Source organism: Thamnophis elegans, chromosome 6 (assembly GCF_009769535.1).
Source record: "Thamnophis elegans isolate rThaEle1 chromosome 6, rThaEle1.pri, whole genome shotgun sequence".
In the NCBI taxonomy this organism is placed as follows: domain Eukaryota; kingdom Metazoa; phylum Chordata; class Lepidosauria; order Squamata; family Colubridae; genus Thamnophis; species Thamnophis elegans.
Genome location: NC_045546.1, coordinates 40,322,158 through 40,337,051, shown reverse-complemented (window position 1 = coordinate 40,337,051; position 14,894 = coordinate 40,322,158). Strand labels below are relative to the sequence as shown.

The window sequence follows — 14,894 nt, the reverse complement described above, 5'->3', positions numbered from 1 at the left end:
AAGTTTATTCCCATTGAGAACTGGAGAAATCAAAACCTTTCCTGCTTCCCCACAAAGCTCTGCAAGTAAATAGTGATCTTGATCGGGCAGGGGTGGGGATGAAAGTAAAGCCTCCCTACCAAGATCTCTGCAGGGAAGATTGCTTTTGCCATCAATGGCAGAAGAAAACAGCTTTTGATCTAGACTGGTGGCGGGAAGAGATTAGAATTGACCATTACCAATATGAGGGTGTGTGTTGTGTATAGGCGAGACAAAGAAAGATCAAAATGCAAAAGATCAAAATACATTATGCAATTAATTAATTAATTAATTGTTAATTCAGTTCTTCACCCTAGCCAGGTTATTCACCCATGATCTATCCCATATTGATGGAAAGGTAGATTCCGAATGGCAATAAGGACACAAATAACAAGCAACACTTAGTCCATATTCCAATGTTTTCTGGAACAATTAATTTCAAGAAAACCAATAATTGTTCTACTACATATGAAAGCATATGAAAGGGATAGTAAAATTAAGTACAGGTATGTGGAGAATTTCTTCTCATAATTGCTCACAGATTATTTATTCATGCTCTGGGAAGTCCCCAAGCAACTGGGAGAGGTGATTAAAGCTTTAAGGAAAATTCCATTACAGGTTATCTGTGAGTGTGAGAGAGAGGGAGGGAGGGAGAGAGGGAGGGAAAGAGAGAGAGAGAGAGACAGAGAGACAGAGGGAAGGAAGAGTGGGAGGGAGGGAGAGAAATATTTGCAGTTTAGGAATTGGTATGTAGCACTGAATTTTTCCAAGTTTGGTTTCTGGATGCTGATCCTTCATTACCCTTCATTTAGATCAACTCATTAGTACAGGAACTCTGGGGAAATGTGGCTCATTAGTTTGCAGGATTTTGCAAAAATTTGAATGAAATGATCTTGTGGGCAAATGTTTATGATTTATATCTTGATGGTGATAGTGTATTTGTTCGCCTAATAAGGTGATGGTTCTGTATTGTTTGTTTTCTATATGACCAATATTGTTGATATTTATGTGCTGGGATTGGTGTTTTTCTTCCCCTGTGTTTACTGAATTTTAGTTTAATGTTGGTTATTGGATAATATATATTATTTTTCTATTTAAATCATTAATATGGTGATCAGCAGCTAGCACTTTTAAAAATATAAAATGAATATCAACAATGGGTTAAAAAAAAACCTGTCTCAGACAAAATCTAGACAAAACAATTGACAAAGACTTGTCAATGAGTCAATATCAGATGTGAACACTCAGATCCAAAGGCAGAGTTCCAGCTAACTACTTTACTATTTTCTGCCTTCAGTACAGGAATCTCCCCAATCTGACAGTATTCTCTTGAGGAACAATTAGATAAGCCTCCAAGGAATTTAGGTAGGGTCAGTCCTAGCTCTTTTGCAGTCGCACAGTAACTCAAGGCTAACTCTATGCTTTATCTCTTCTCTGCTGGGTTGGGTGCTTCCCAACAGTCCACTAACATCCCAACTTGCAGGTCTTAGGTTGATTCATTCATTTAGAAAATCTGTATCTTACATGTGAAAATTCTAGGCAGCTCACAATAAATTCATTAAAAACCAGAATAACTGTAACCAATTGAACTCCATAGCCCTTATATCTCATCCACAGCACCATTCTACATTTCTTAGGGTCATTTCTATCTAGTCCAATTCTTGATGATTCTCACACCCTCTGCATACCCTTCTAGAAGGCTAATAGGGTGGGAGATATCAGGGAGATACTGTTCCATAGGGTCAGGACAGCCATAGAAAATGTGCATCTCCTAGGTCTCATCAGATGGCAACATTTAAGGGAAGGAACATGGAACATACCCACCCTGACAGGATGGACTATTACCATCAAGGAGAAACAGCCCTGTACTGTAGATAACCTGACCCTGTGTCATTCAGAATGTTCATGGTGGTAACCAGCACCTTGAATTGCACCTGGAAAGCCACTGGAAGCCAAAGAGCAGCAATGTAACATGGGAAGGACATGAAGTGCCCAGAACTGTATATCACTGCATGCAGGTTCAATTGTAATTTCCAAGTGGTCTTCAAAGACAACCACCTATAGAGGGCATTACTCCAACCAAGAGATAATTAAGGTGTGAGTAATGGTGAGCAATGCTACTCAGTCAAGGAAAATACACAATTGATGCACAAGCTGAACCTGGAAAAAAGGCTCCCCCTAGCCATGATTGCCATATGTTCCTTGAGCAGGAACCATGATTCCAAGAAGACCCTAAAATTGTTATCCACCTCTATGAAGAAGTACTGCCCAATAGAAAATTGAGGATGACAATTCACTGTACCCTGGCGCGGACAGACAAGGATGCAAAGCTACAACATTCCAGAGTTGAGTCCAAGCTAGTTCCTCTCCACCCAGACTTTCACAGTCTTCAGGTACTGGATAAACACCTGAATGTCATCATCTGCTTGGCATGCCTGCCTGAGATGTTAATTGAATATCATCAACATACTGATGGTACAGCAACCCATGCTGTTGTATGACCTATTTCAGAGGCCTCATGCAGATGTTAAATAGGAAAAGGGAGAGCCATAGCCATACCACATAGAAGAAGCATATCACCATCAACTCTATTACTAATCACAATTGGAATATTGTGTACTATTCTGACCAATGTACTTCTCAAGGGAATTGCAAAAAAGAGCAACCAAAAAGTGTGGAGTAAGTCTGTGGGGAAAGTTTGCAAAATGTAGTGTTTTTAGCTTAAGCAAAAAAAAAACTTACTAAAGTGATTATGTTAAGTGTACAAACTGATACACACTGCAGGAAAATGGGCTAGAATGTATTCTGTTCCTCTTCTTGAAGCTCTGAGGTTGAATAGTAGAAAATGTAAAGCACCTAAAAGAAATATTAGATCATATGGTATCTGGTTAATTTACTACCACAGGGTATAGTAATAAGCAATTTGGACAAAGGAACAAACACATTTATAAAGAATAAGGCTATTGTGAGCTATTAATCACAATGGCTATACAGTAGTGGCCAAAATTGTGGAAATCTTTTGGGAAAAGTGTATTTTTGAGGTTTGAGGGCTAATAACACCACTTTTTTTTGCAGTAGTACCATAAAATTATATATCAAGGGAAAGATAATTTAATCAAGAATGTAATCAACAAAGTTTGCTTAATTATCTGTATTCTATGAAATGTTATAGCCAAATAACCAGAAAAAGAAAGCACAACGTGCTTAAGTTGATATCAGATAACTCTCCTTCATCTGATTGAAGCCAATGAGCATGAGTGTTTAGAGAGCCAATCATGTGTCATCTTGTTTTGGCAATGAGCCAATCAGATCACAATAGTATTCAGTTATTGATGTCATGTATTGAAGCTGGGAGGAGGACATTTGTCAGTGTGCTATGTGATTGCTTTCAAGTTGGTTGGTTTTTTTTTGTTCTTTCATTTAGTGAGTTGTAAAATGTAATAAAATTAAAGTAATGGTGCAAAGAGTTGACTGGTCATCCAGAAAGCAATGTAAAGTAGTATTATTACTATTATAGTATTATTACAAGGCTTCAGTTATAAATAAATTAGAAGAAAAATTGGTGGAAACTTTACCAAAGGTGGAATTTCTACGTTTTTGAAGAGGCATAAGGAGACTCAGTCAATACAAAACCACACTGGTAAAGGCAAGAAAAGGTGCACACCAGCAAACGATGATAGAAAAATTAAGAGACAGTGCCTATGTGACAAAAGAAAGTCATTTGGGTGCATACAAGATGAAATGGTGCAATGCAATGTGAAGTTGAGTGCAAGGACTGTTTGGTATACCCTGCAGGAATTTGGCCTAAAATCTAGAATTCCACGAAAAAAGCCTCTTTATCTTTCAAACAAAGGTTGAAAAGACTAAATGGGGCTAAAGCCCATGTTACCTGGACAGAAGAACAATGGGACAGTGTTATTGGGAGTGATGAGAGTGGTGTTATTAGCCATCAAACCTCAAAAAATAATGTACACTTTTCCCAAAAGGTTTCCACAATTTTGGCCACTACTGCATTAGGGATCGTGAATATCTCCACATGTGATCAACAACCTTGTACTCACAACATCGTGCATATGGGTTTCCCAGACCCTATTCTGAGAATAGAATAATAGAATAGAGGAGTTTAACATAATCCAAACCAACATTCTTATGAACTTTTTGGGCCTGTTCGAGTCTTGTCCTAATGCTAATAGCTGCTTCAAGGGCTTGAATGACATAATGAAGCATGAAAAGTTAAATTTCATTCACAAATTATTAAACTACAATACCAAAGGCGAACTTCAGGAGATGTATTTTGCATATGTATTTGGCTCATAAAGAGTATTTAAATTCCTGTCTCTGACATTTAGCAGTGGTCTACTAGGGTTTGAACATCATCCTCTCTCTCTCTTTGGTAGTTTTTGAGAATGTCTAACCTGTATCTGTTCCTCTTATGCTATGGACCAATATTTCTCAGTTCTCAAAAATATAGAATATAGAACAAATGTACAAAAATAAATAAGTTGCTGGTTCATAGCTTATACTACTGACCCTTTTTTTCTCCTACCATAGAATGCTTTAAGAAAAAACAACAAAAGAGGTGTATGTTATTCAGTAGGCTGGCCCTCTTCTCCTGGATAACAGGATTGTGAGAATAATAGGCAAGGGAGAAATTACAGTATTTTAACCCATGTCACTACTCAATATTCCCCCCTCATAAGTTTCAAGGAAAATAACTGTATGACAATGCACATGCATTCAGAGAAAAACTACATTGCCAGCAAATTATTGAAAGAGCAGTTTAAATCTAGAAGAGCAGCAACAGGACTGAATCTATTGGGAAAGAATTTCAAATCTAAAATTTCAAATTGGGCTTCTATCCCCAGCTATATCTCTTATTTGACGTTAGTGGCTAGGTAATTCCTGCTACCAACATTAATCTTACTGAGAATAGCTCATCTGACATCCTTCCAACTAATTCCTGCATGTGAGAGGTCAATGTACCCATATTTCTCCTCCTGCTCGCCTTTCTGTAAAAAGAACAGAACAGAACAACAGAGTTGGAAGGGATCTTGAGGTCTTCTAGTCTAACCCCTTCTCAGGCAGGAAACCCTATACCAGTTCAGACCCATGGTTGTCCAATCTCTTCTTTAAAACTTCCAGAGTCAGAGCATCTCCACAACTTCTGGAGGCAAGTTGTTCCACTGATTAAATGTTCTAACTGGCAGGAATCCTCCTTAATTCTAGATTGCTTCTCTCCTTGATTGGTTTCCATCTGTTGCTTTTTGTCCTGCCTTCAGATGCTTTGGAGAATAGCTTGACTCTCTCTTTGTGGAAATCCCTGAGATATTAGAGCACTGCTATCATGTCACCCCTAGTCCTTCTTTTCATCAAGTAGATACTGAATTCCAGCATATATGTTTTAGCCTCCAGCCCCCTAAAAATCTTTGTTGCTCTTCTCTGCATACTTTAGAATCTCAACTTCTTTTTTACATCATGGCAACCAAAACTGGATGCAGTATTCCAAGTGTAGCCTTATCAAGGCATTATAAAGTGGCATTAACACTTCACATGATCTTGATTCTGTCCCTCAATGCAGCCTAGAACTGTGATGGCTTTTTGGGCAGCTGCAGCACACTGCAGGCTCATATTTAAGTGATTGCCCTTTAGGATTCCAAGATCCCTCTCACAGTTACTATTATTGAGTCAGGTATCACCTATACTACCATGCTTTCCCAAAAATAAAACCTGATCTTATAGATTTTTTGGCTCCAAAATAAGCACTAGGAAAACACGATTTCAGGATGATCAGCCAGTCTTCGTGGCCCATGCACACAATGTGCGGATAAAAGGCAGCAAGGGCACGGGGGCTGATGGTGTCCTGCAGCAGCTGCAGCCTGCGTATTGCAGGCAGGTTGATTACCTGTCCAAGCAGCAGATAGCAGAAGAGGCACAGGGTAGAGGCACACAATCTGGATGCACCGTGTGGGCCATGGGAAAGCAGAGAGTTGGTCGGCCAGAGTGGGTGGCCGGCCATGGGAGGCTTCTCTTTATGTCTCTGCCTGCATAGATAATCAGGTTTGCCTGCCTTCCCCTTCCCCCTGCACCTATGCCTCCGTCTGCTTCTGGTGTTGCTGCACAAAGGCAAGGTTCCTGCGGCCAGCCACCTGCTTTGGACCACCAACTCTCAGCTTTCCCACATTGTATCCAGATTGCCTGCCTCCATCTCTGCCTCCACCTGGTGCTTGGGCAAGTAATCATAGTCTATGCGTTGCATAGGCTATGGCTGCTGCCAGACACCATTGGCCCCCATGCCCTCTCTGCCTCCAGTGCTGGACACACCTCCCCAGGTTGATGTCAATCTTCACTAGGGCTTATTTTTGGGGCAGTGCTTATATTAGGCACATGTTTAAAATCATGCTAGGTCTTATTTTTGCAATAGGTCTTATTTTGGGGAAACACGGTATACCAGTGTATTTAGTTTATCTTGCCTCAACTTTCATAAATTCTCCAATTTACTAATTGTAATCACACATTCCCAACTACCCCTTCTTTTTATGAAGGGTACTGATTCAGTTGATCAATCACAGATGTAAACCTTTCCTCCAAATATCAAAGGATCAGCAAGCAAGCACTTCATCAAACAACTTTCTTAAAGCAGCCGATCATGATTATTCACTTATTCCAACTACGTATAGTTATTGTTCCACTACAAATCTCCTTGAAAATTTATTCTCATATAACTCTAGTCTGAGGTTATTGCTCCACAGATATGATAAAATTAACTATGATCCTCATAAACCTGTAACAATAACAACATTTGTTTTAAGGCTGCAGACTTTTTTTTCTGAAACAAACACAGCTGTACTTCTGGAAATGTTTAAAATTGTACAAAATGTGATTAATGTACATTTTTGAAAGTTTATTCTTCACACCTGAATGTATAGATTGAAACCTGTTCTTTATTAGCTAGGCACATTGTTAAGGAGAAAAGTGGAAAGTCTTGTGGATCTTATCCAATCATGGTATATAAACATATGCATGTTTTAGAAGTGGCATTCAGCAGGTTCTGACCTGTTCTGGAGAACTAGTAACAGAAATTTTGAGTTGTGCAGAGAACTGGTAAATACCACTGCTGACTGCCCCCACCCCCATCTATTCTCTGCCTCCTGAGTCCCAGCTGATCGGGAGGAAATGTGGATTTTGTAGTAACCTTCGCCTGGAGTGTGGAGGGAATGGAAATTTTACAGTGTCTTTCCCCTGCCATTCCCACCAAGCTACGCCCACCAAGCCACTCCCACATAACCTGTAGTAAAAAAAATTAAATCCTATCACTGGCATGTTCAATACATCCACTACAGTCAATAGATTTAAAAAGTAGCTCTGGTCATATCTGGACCTCGTCTCAAGAAAGATGAATGTTCTAATCCTGAAAATATTCATAATGCAAAAGAATCTCATTTAATCGAACCATATTCTGCTGAAAATTTAGTCTAAACACTTTTTTTCTTTGGTTAAAGAAAACTGGTATTAATGTACCAGTTTCTTTCTTTGTATGGGTCCTCTCTTTTAAGACAAAAAATATATGACACATAATAAACATATAAAGTCACCAGAAAAACAAAGATATATTTAATGGAACAAGGCTGGATTTAAGCATAAGCTAAACAAGCTACAACTACAGCCTTAACCTATTGAATCCTGAGGTGGCCAGAGCAGAGCCTTCAGAAGAATCTTCCAGGTTTCCAAGGAATTTGTTAGAAAGAGAGAAGATTAGGATCTCCTTACCAAGTATAATGTTTCCTATCCAAACTAGAAGCAACTTCCAGAACTGCTAGATTCTTCAAAGTGTTTTGAATTATCTTCCAGAGTCATAGGGTACTTTGAAATCTTGCTGGAGAAAAAGGCTAGAGAAATTCTCTTTGATATATCAGATAAGCCTGAAGTAATTCAGGGCGGGTTTAGCTTCTTTCAAAGCTAAACCATTGGGGATTCCCTGTTAAGAAGAATGGAGGGAAAACAGAAACTGCAAGTTTCCTCTTAGAAATGTTTGGTCTTGCTCATCCCCACCCTCGTGCCACTATGGAAAAAAAAAAAAAGAGGTCAGGATGAGTAATACTCTTTCATACATACACTTAGATTTAAAGTCTACAGATTATGAGAGCTAGTTAGCAGGAATCCCAGAGAATGACATTCAGCCTATTCTCTCTCTTTAAAAAAAATGATTTTTATTGAACAATTTTCTTCATTTTATGTCACAATTTTCATCTTTACAACACTTCGGTATCAGTATATCTCAAATGTACATACAGGTTGTTTTATGTTTTTCTTCCCTTTGTGTGTGTGTGTGTGTGTGTGTGTGTGTGTGTACACACACACCTTTCTAACTACTAACTAGAAACCGACAACATATATTAATGTAGACAACCTTATGTAAAGGTTGTTGCACATGTGCGAAGTGTGATGGCTGCCAGCCTTCTCTGCTCCGGCCGGGCGAGTGAAAAAACATCAAGAAAACCGGTAATTTAGTTCAGAGATCATGCGGGAAGGGGTCCTACCAGTGGAACGAAATCTAGTGGACCCGAGCAGGTGCCTATCTGGGGGGTCGCCGCTATTGGGCGGCTCCCGGTCCATGCGGCTGCCCATAATAAATTTTACAGCATTTGGCGGCGTTCGGCGTTTGGTGGTGTTTGGCGACGAGAAGAGTAAAAATGGCGGCGCTGTGCTGACAGCGCTGACAGCGCTGTATCCGACAGCTTTTCGCAGTCCTAGCTCTGTCTCTCCTTCTGACCGGGAGGGGCCCTGGAGCACATTGGACTGTTGGAGTATTACTGCTGGCAGAGAGGATGTGGCTGGTGTAGAACAGCGCTGGACGAGGTCGGGCAGTTGGTCGGTCTGCCGCTGCCACGGCCTCCCTAGGTATCCCCTCCCTCTGTTTCCATCGTTTTGCAACATGTGGCGTCCCCGGCGTCTCTAACATCTTCCTTTTGACATCTTTCGCTCTCACTTCTGTGACCCCCGGACTATATCAGACTGTTCCAGAGAGGAGGTGGTTAGCTTGGCATAGCGCTGGATAAGATCAGGCAGCTGGCTACATTACCGTTGCCGCGGCCTTTTTGGGCGCCTCCCCCCTCCGTTCCCACTGGACCTGGCCTTCCCTACGGTGTGGCCTCTCCCCTGTCTGCTTTCATGATTACGGGGTCTACTTTCTTATCACCAGGCTCTCCCTGCCCACGGCTGCTGGACTTTGGGCTTACTTTTGGATTTACGACCTGGACTTTGGACTTACGTCCTGTCTTATTTGGTGTGACCACTGCTGCTCGTCGATGCTCAGGGAAGCCACTTTGGATTTTTTGGACCCCCTGCTATACCATCCTATTCTACAGGAGGAGAGAAGATGAACTATTTCCCTTCATATCACCGTTAATTTCAATCGATCAGAACTTTTTACAATCCCGCCTATAGACGTTGCACAATATCAACAGCTGCGCAAACTTCGTATGTGGAATGTATGTGGTATGTATGTGATTGAGTGATCCCACGCTTTTAATCTAATGTAATTCATCTTACTATTTTAGTGTATTTTATTGTATCACTGTATATTTTTAACATTAGTGGGGTATGCATGTGGAGAATGCCTGGCCGGTATGTATGAGGGGATTGAGAGTGCGGCCTGGAGCCCCCTCCACTGAGTGCAGAAGCAGAAGTGGATGGGGGCCCGGATCCGCCTCTCGTCCCAGAGTGTATGGCACGAATGGCCTGCCGGGGAGAATGGGGGCCTTGAGAGGGAGGAGGGGTCTATGGGGACGGGCCAGAGCATCCTGGTTACGTTTGGGAGAGGCAGGTATGACGGGAGTTACAGGGCTAGCCATTACCGGGGAAGGAGGGTTTGCTACGTCACAGTGATCCCTCCTTCCGGCCTTGATAACTGACCAGGTGGCAAGAGATGTCAGGGCCCTGGTCTCAGGTTGCTGCTGCTAAATGCCAGGTCTATGATTCATAAAGCTCCCCTCATCCGGGACTTAATATTAGACGAGGGGGCAGACCTGGCATGTATTACTGAAACCTGGCTGGGCCACGAGGGAGGAGTCCCCCTCTCAGAAATGTGCCCAGAAGGGTTTCAGGTGCTCCACCAACCACGACACCAGTGAAGGGTGGGGGAGTGGCAGCCATCATCCGAGAGTCATTAGTCCCTCGTGGGATCCCTGCTCTGGAGACTGTCGGGTGTGAATCCCTTCTGGTGAAGTTGGACCTAGGGGGTCAAATGGGCCTGTTTCTAACCTACCTACCTCCCAGCTGCGTTACAACAGCCCTACCTGCGCTCCTTGAGTCAGTAGACAGACTGGCGGTTGAGTTCCCCAGACTGATAGTACTGGGGGATTTCAACCTGCCATCTCTCGGCGAACGCTCGGATAGAGCACAGGAGTTCATGGCTTCTATGACGACCATGGACTTGACCCAGGTAATTCAGGGTCCGACTCATACAGTGGGTCACACGCTCAACCTCGTGTTTCTCTTGGGGCAGTGGAGACGTGTTCTGGAATTGAAGGGCATAGAGATCTCGCCCTTGTCATAGTCAGATCACTTCCTACTGAGGCTTGATTTTCGGAAACTACTCCCTCACTGCAGGGAGGGGGAGCCGATTAAGTGATTCCGCCCCAGGCGCCTAATGGACCCTTCGGGATTTCAGACACCGCTGGGAGAGATACCTGACTCCCTTGCACACAACCCGGCAGAGTCCTTGATCGCTGCTTGGAATACAGCGGCGGCTGAGGCACTGGACTGGATTGCGTCTTTGCGGCCTCTCTGCGGTAGTGGATCCAGGAGGGCTCCTTGGTTCACCGAGGAACTCCGGGAGATGAAGCACCAAAAGAGAAGCCTAGAGTGACGTTGGAGAGCTAGTAACTCCGAATCTGACCGAACACAACTAAGAGCCTTTATTAGGACTTATTTAGTGTCGATACGGGTGGCAAAATGTGCTCATTTTTCCGCTCTTATTGCGTCCGCAGAATCTCGCCTGGCCGCCCTGTTTAGGATAACCTGCTCCCTTCTGAAAGGGAGGGATGCGGGAGAACCCTTGCAGGGAAGAGCTAAGGAATTTGTTCAGTTTCTGTCAGACAAAGTCGTTCGGATTTGGACGGACCTGGGCTCTGTTTGGACAGTACCAACGGAGATGCCGGGTGAGGGCCTTGATCGGATTTTGTGGAGCGAGTTCCAGCTTGTCGCTCCTGAGGAAATGGACAAGGCCATGGGAGCGGTGAGTGCCTCCACCTGTTTACTGGACCCGTGTCCCTCCTGGCTGGTGTCGACCAGCAGGGAGATAACATGAGGCTGGCTCCAGAGGATTGTTAACGCCTCTCTGCAGGAGGAATCTTTCCCGCACCCTCTGAAGGATGTGGTGGTGAGACTCCTCCTTAAGAAGCCTTCTCTGGACCCAGCTATTCTTAACAACTATTGTCCAGTCTCCAACCTCCCTTTTTTAGGGAAGGTTGTTGAGAAGGTGGTGGCTTTCAACTCTGACAGTCCTTGGATGGAGCAGACTATCTAGACCCTTTTCAGTCGGGTTTCAGGCCTGGTTACTGCACTGAAACTGCTTTGGTCGCGCTGATCGATGATCTCTGGCGGGCCAGGGATAGAGGACATTCCTCTATCCTGGTGCTTCTTGACCTCTCAGCGGCCTTCGATACTATTGACCATGGTATCCTTCTGCGACAGTTGCAGGAGGTGGGAGTGGGAGCCACCTTTCTATGGTGGTTCTCCTCCTACCTCTCAGACAGGTCACAGTCGGTGTTGGTTGGAGGACAGAGGTCGACCCCTAGGCCCCTTAAATATGGGGTGCCACAGGGCTCAGTCCTGTCCCCCCTCCTATTTAACATCTACATGAAGCCCCTGGGTGAGATCATATGCCGGCACGGGATTAAATACCATCCGTATGCGGACGATACTCAATTGTATCTGTCCGCCCCGTGCCAACTCAGCGAAGTGGTGGAAGTGATGTGTCAGTGCCTGGAGGCTGTCAGGGTCTGGATGGGAGCGAACAAGCTTGCACTCAATCCAGACAAGACCGAGTGGCTATTGATGTTGCCTCCCAAGGATAGTCCAGATATTCCATCCCTTAGCCTGGGGGGTGAAATCTTACACCCCTCAGTGAGGGTCCACAATTTGGGTGTCCTCCTGGATTTGCAGCTGTTAGAACATCATCTGTCAGCTGTGACCAGGGGGGCTTTTGCCCAGGTTTGCCTGGTGCACCAGTTGCGGCCCTACCTGGACCGGGAGGCACTTCGAATGGTCATTCATGCCCTCGTCACCTCTAGGCTCGATTACTGTAATGTGCTCTACATGGGGCTGCCCCTGAAAAGTGTTCGGAGACTACAGTTGGTCCAGAACGCAGCCGCGTGAGCGATATCGGGTGTACCTAGATACACTCATGTTACACCTATCCTCCACGAACTGCACTGGCTTCCGATCGATCTCCGAATGCGCTTCAAGGTGCTGGTCATTACCTTTAAAGCCCTACATGGCCTAGGACCTGGATATCTGAGAGACCGCCTCCTGCCACATACCTCCCAACGGCCGAAAATATCTCACAGGCTGGGTCTTCTCCGGTTGCCGTCGACCGGACAATGCCGGCTGGCGGCCCCTCAGGGAAGGGCCTTCTCTGTAGTTGCTCCGACGTGTGGAATGAGCTACCTGTAGAGATCCGGACCCTTCCCACTCTCTCGGCCTTCCGAAAAGCCACTAAAACCTGGCTATTCTGGCAGGCCTGGGGCTGTTGACTTCATGAATGAAGTCCAGCCCCACCCAGATTGAGTGTATGGTATGTTGTTTTTAAATTGTTTCTCTTTTTAACTTTTTATCTTAATTTTGTTTCTGTAAGCCGCCCGGAGTCCTACGGGATTGGGCGGCATATAAATTTATTGAAAGTTAAAGTTAAAGACACTGTGAAGCTATTATAGGTACATTTTTATCACATCTTGTCATGCTTTAACACAGTGATGGGCAACCTTTTTGGCGTGGTGTGTCAAAAATCGGCAAAAAATCGAGCATAACTCGCGTTGTGTGTCACTTCGACAAAAACATAATTTTGCGCAATTTATAGTTTAAACTACAAAAATGTATAATTGCAATATATAATTGTATTTAATAAACCAAAAACAAATTATTTAACATACCTGCTTAGTAATTTCTTTGTTCATCAGTCAATTTCGTATGTTGCCCTTGATATTATTGAACTTGTTTGGGGTGCCGTGAACCAGGGCTGTGGAGTCGGCTGCTTCCAGCTCCACGTCCTCATCAACATGCCGCTCCAGCCCGCCCCTGCTATGAATATTCCTAGTGACGCGAGGGCGAAGAATATGAATATTCATAGCGGGGGCGGGCCGGAGCGGCATGTTGATGAGGACGTGGAGCTGGAAGCAGCAGACTCCACAGCCCTGCCGTGAACTGAGATAAGTGAGGGGGAGGGCGAATTCTTTAACTAACCAGGAGTAGACTCTCTGTGCCGGCCTGACTGGAGAGAGGCGCGCACTGTTCCCGCGCTCCTCTCCTGCGGGTCCTCCCTCGCCGCGCTGATGACGTGTGTGCGCACAGCACGCACACCTTACCAGCAGCCCCTGCGCTCAGAAAGGGGCGGCGGCGATACAGTAAGTGAGTGTGGGCGGGGGAGATCACACGTCCCGCCCCCCCGTTCCTCCAGCACAGATTCTTTCATCCTCGGCGGCCGTGCAGGAGCCGAGGATGAATCGCATGAAATCCTGTGCGTGTCACCCCAAATGGCTATGCGTGTCAGCACTCACATGCATGTCATAGGTTCGCCATCACTGCTTTAACATATTCTTTTAATGATTCCTTAATCTTTACTTCCATTCGCTAAACAGTTGTACCATAAATTCCAAATCAAATAATATTCAGTTTCTCATTCAGCCTATTCTCAAAGGGCTTGAACATTCCCATAGTTATTTCTGCCAGCTGTGACCTTTGCTGATCCAGTTAGGTTTGATGTTGGTCACTTATGTCCTGACCATATCCTGTGTTTGCAAAATCCTCTAAATGGGACAACCTTTGAAATCTCTAGAAGTTGTAGGTGGGCTTCAGCACTAACCTATGCAAAGAACCAAGATGACACAGTGTCTGCACTGGTTATTATTTGTTTAGTAAGCCAAATTTAAAATGTGGTAATATTTGTCCTAAAAATCATAATGGTATAGGCCCTGATAATCTGAAGGATTTTATCATCAGTAAGATATTCAGATGTGTGGCAAAGCCTCCCCCACCCTTGTGACATAATTGCTATGAGGAATTTGTAAATCTGGCACTTGAGGGTGATCAGTATGTTTGTCAAAGGGACCAGGACTTTAAAGTTGCCTTCTTTGTGGTTTAATTTTATTTTATCTTCCATTTTTATTTGTGTGTGCATCTATACTGTAAACTAATTAGAGCATTCTCTATGAAAGGGGGGGGGGGGTGCAGCATATAGTTGTTTTTGATTTAAAAATTAAATTTTAATCTAAATGTTTACATTTGATTTAAAATTATTTGTTACATTATTATACTGTTAGGTAAAGGTTTCCCTCGTACATATGTGCTAGTCATTCCTGATTCTAGGAGGTGTTGCACATCTCTGTTTTAAAGCCAAAGAACCAGCGCTGTCCAGACGTCTCTGTGGTCATGTGGCTGGCATGATTAAACGCCGAAGACGCACAGAATACTTCCACCAAAGGTGGTTCCTATTTTTCTACTTACAGTTTTTACATGCTTTTGAATTGCTAGGTTGGCAGAAGCTGGGACAAGTAATGGGAGCTCACTCTGTTACGCGGCACTAAGGATTCGAACCACTGAACTGCCGACCTTTCAAGCTCAGCATCTTAAATAAAACTAATTTTTTTAGCTTAAAAGTA

At 43.8% G+C, this 14,894-nt stretch overlaps 1 protein-coding gene across 1 annotated transcript in view; it reads left to right on the top strand.

Annotated features, from left to right (window-relative positions):
- The window catches only part of ADPRH (ADP-ribosylarginine hydrolase), a 53,805-nt gene that overhangs the window by 26,944 nt on the left and 11,967 nt on the right, over nt 1–14,894 (top strand). The window lies entirely within an intron of this gene.